This window comes from Tupaia chinensis, unplaced genomic scaffold (genome assembly GCF_000334495.1).
Source record: "Tupaia chinensis unplaced genomic scaffold, TupChi_1.0 Scaffold143574_1, whole genome shotgun sequence".
Classification (NCBI taxonomy): domain Eukaryota; kingdom Metazoa; phylum Chordata; class Mammalia; order Scandentia; family Tupaiidae; genus Tupaia; species Tupaia belangeri.
The window spans coordinates 3,076,071-3,079,778 of NW_006203419.1; the positions used below are offsets into that span (position 1 = coordinate 3,076,071).

Genomic DNA, 3,708 nt, shown 5'->3' on the forward strand with positions numbered 1-3,708 from the left:
CCTCTCACTGCAGATGACTCCTAGGAGAGCCTACTTCCTCTTACTTCCTGGTTTGTGTGGGCTTTAATGGCCTCAAGGAAACATCTGAGGCAGAAAAGCAAGAGCCATCATCTTTGTCCCTTCAGGTGGGCTGAGTCACTGTTTACGACAGCTTCATGTCCCCACAGCTATGCTAGGAGGAGAAGCAGGCTGAGGGCACATGACACAGAACACAAGAGTCACCTGCTCTAAGACCCAGCATGGGGAGGGACAAGTTGACCCTGGAGGCTGGGTCAGGGACTTCTGGAGGACATGATGGAGACGCCGGGGGAAGCATTGGTGAGGGTCAACTTAAGGTCAGGGACAAAGAGCTCTGAAGGATCCAGGGTCTCTGTCCACGTAATACACAAACTGTAGGCATCTGTAGTAGATACCAGCCAAACTCTGTGGAATGCAGCCAGATTCAGCTATCCAGAGATGGTCTAGGGCCTGCCCTGTGGCCTAGTGGTTAAGGGAGCCGATCTCACACGGTCGACCAAAGTTCAAATCACAGCCCTGGTGGCTTGAAAAACACACCAGGCACATGTATGTGTGTTACCGAAATCTCAACAGGATGAAGAAAAGGAGGAGAAGAGATTGTGATGTCAGTGCACCCACTAAGGGATGCTATCTTTCTTTCTCTCTTTTTTTTCTCCTTCTGGAGATTGTATGTCCCCTCTGGCAAGTGACACAAAACAAAATCCAAAATCTTAACAGGATACTGTGGTCATGGCTGACATGACCAGGATACTTAGTTGATGTGAGTGCAGTGTCCCCTGGATCGTTGGGGAGTTTGTGTTAGGTACTCTGGGAACCCTCTCCCACCCAACCGCCACTAAAGCAGCTTAGTGAGTTGGTGAACTTTAGGACCCTGGCTGTCATCTGGTCTTATGTGTTCTCACAACTTGGAGGAACCTAGGGAAATTTGAGTAACAAAGATTTTATTACTGAACTCTACACGGTTATCTTTCGTGGGAAAGGACTACCTTAATTAAGAGTCCATTTCATCCACCACTAAGAAACATCTATAGCATCTAAAATATTTATGTGGGAAAGTGTCTGGATACTCCCTTAGAGATGAGAAGGTTGATTAAAGGCCTGTATAGTTGGTGTCTACGTAGGCTCAGGCCCCAGTGAGGAGACTCATCTTACTAGATTTTTCCCTCCTCCAGTTAAAACACAAACAGAGACTGGTAAAAGGGAAAAGAGGAAGAAAAGAATCCAAAGTACATGACCTAGACTTACTCGTTTCCACCAAATGCGTTTCTTTTAACACACACACAAAAGATTCAATAGAAAGCCTCAAGGCTAAACTCTTGGAAGCCAACCTGTTAAAGAAGTGCTTATAAACAGTTTGGTAACTGAACTATGTTTCAAATTCGATGGGATACTTTATATAATAATTTCCTAGGAATCCATTCAAGTTTCCATAACCCCGGGTTACATTCCACCAAAGCACTCCTGCCATTTTTGGAAGGACATACCAGTTACTTGGTGTGAAAATGTTATCCTGTCGTAATGCAAGCTGATACGTTCAAAATTATAGCAATAGATCTTTACAAGACATCCATGATATGCAAGGTGCCAATGGTAGGCATCGTGAAGGATAATAAAAAGATTCATGAAGTCAAAGATATATTGGGCAGCAGCTTGTCCAACAATGTATTTGGTGGGCTCAGAAACTGGAACTTCAAGAAATCAAGCTGGGCCCAGCAGGTGGCATAGTGGTTAAGGTACTGGACTCCCAAATGGCCCACCACAGTTCAAGTTCTAGAACCCAGAAGCTTGAAACTCACATCAGGTTTCTGTGTGTGCGTGCCCAAAATCCCAAGACGAGAATGGAGCAAAAGGGATTGCAGCATGGCCATTCCCCCTGGGAAGTGATTTCTTGCTTTGCATCCATTCTCCTCTCGGGATCTTGGATATGCATGCACACGTGCCTGGCTTGAGTTTTAAGCCACCATGTCTGAGACTCAAACCGCGGTCAACACAAACTCTGTGTGTCTCTGGAGAATGCACATGCCCTATAACAAAAATCTCTAAAAAATAAAAAAAAAAAGAAAAAGAAAAAAAAAAAGAAATCAAGTTACCGCATCATTTGGTTGTAAGGAATAGAAAATTAAAGATAGATGAATGTTAAAGTAACTTACAGAACTCATGGGAAGGAAGCGAGCCAGGTCCAGGGTGGGCTTTGACTGACCCGCAGAGCCTCTCCCCTTCCCTTTCTTGTTCTCTCCCTGCTTCTTGCATTGCCTTCTCTCTTCATATCTGCCCCAGCTTCTGCCCAAAGGTCAGCTCTGATCTCGACATCTATATACACCTAGAGATCCAGCACCATTCAGTATCTACCACCTCATTCTCTGGGTGCCATCACCCACGGCCAGCAAGGGAGTAGGGGCCAGGACATGAGACGGGTCAGTGTTTTCAGAAGGATGAGAGGTGCACAAAGAGGAAAGTGTTTACGGTCTCCGTATTAAAGTCTCAAATGGTCTGTTCATCTCCCACCTGTCGTCCCTTTAACCTCTGCGGCCCAGATTCACGGCCAGGCTTGAACCTCTCCACTGGCCTTGAACATCCTCGAGAGATTTAGTCTGTTCTGTTGCTAGTAACAGAAAACATCCAAGTCTGGGAATAGAGGCTTATTCAGGTCACTAATTGGAGGTCCAGGGTCCTGGGTCACATCTGGTGGGGGGTCTTGTTGCTGCGTTACAATATGATAAAGGGCAGGAACCAGATCAGAGCACGTGTCTGTTCGAATCTCATCCCTCTCTTCATAAACCCACCAGGGGTCGATCATGTGTTCCCACCCTAATCTCTTCATCACTCCCAAGGCCCTACCTTTCTTTCTTTCTTCTGTTTTCTTTCTTTCTTTTTTTTCTTCCTTTTTCTTCCTCTCTTCCTTCCTTCCTTTCTTACTTCTTCCTTCCTTCCTTCCTTTCTTTTTCTTTCTTTTTTTTTTAGAAGGAGATTTTTGCTGTAGGGTGCACGTGCTCAACAGAGAAACAAAGAGACAGAAAGCAAGAAATCACCCACCAAGGGTGGCCGGCCACGCCCCAACCCCTTGGCATTTTTCTCTCAGAATCTTAGGCACACTCGCACACATGCACACACCCTGCCATGAGTTTTAAGCCACCAGGTCTGAGACTCAAACTGCAGCCAACTATGTGGGAATCCAGTGACATAACTATACGCCATCTCCTGGTTCCAAGATCCCACCTTTCAACACCCTGAAGATATTAAATTTCTTCTTAATATTTGAACAGTGCAACCACATTCTAACACATGAATTTTGGAAGACACCCAAAACATAGCAGTGAGTTGCTCGAATGTGCCATGCTTTCTCGTCCCTCTGTGTATTTGCCCAAGTATTTTCTTCCTGGAATGTGCTTCCCTCCCCTCTCTGCTGGCCTGTTTCTCCCATGACAGTACCAAGATGTGGGAGGGCTTTATCCACCCATCTAACGTCCATCAGTGCACCCCCTCCTTCAGCCTCTCAACTTGAGTGTACAATCTAAGTAAAAGATCCATCAAGCTTAGTACCCAGTGCACCCCCTGGGCTCTCTAGTCCAGCTAGAACTCTACCCATAGCCCTTCCCATGGAGGAAGCTGCTCTTCATGCCTGCTTCTGCTACGAAACTTGACTGAGGTGCCACCTCTCCTGGGAAACCCACCTTGATCAGCCTTTCCCTA

General features: G+C 46.0%; 1 pseudogene; it reads right to left on the reverse strand.

The window, feature by feature from the left end:
- Positions 1-272: 272 nt before the first annotated feature.
- Positions 273-3,708, reverse strand: part of LOC102491560 (40S ribosomal protein S23 pseudogene) — a 24,323-nt pseudogene continuing 20,887 nt past the window's right edge.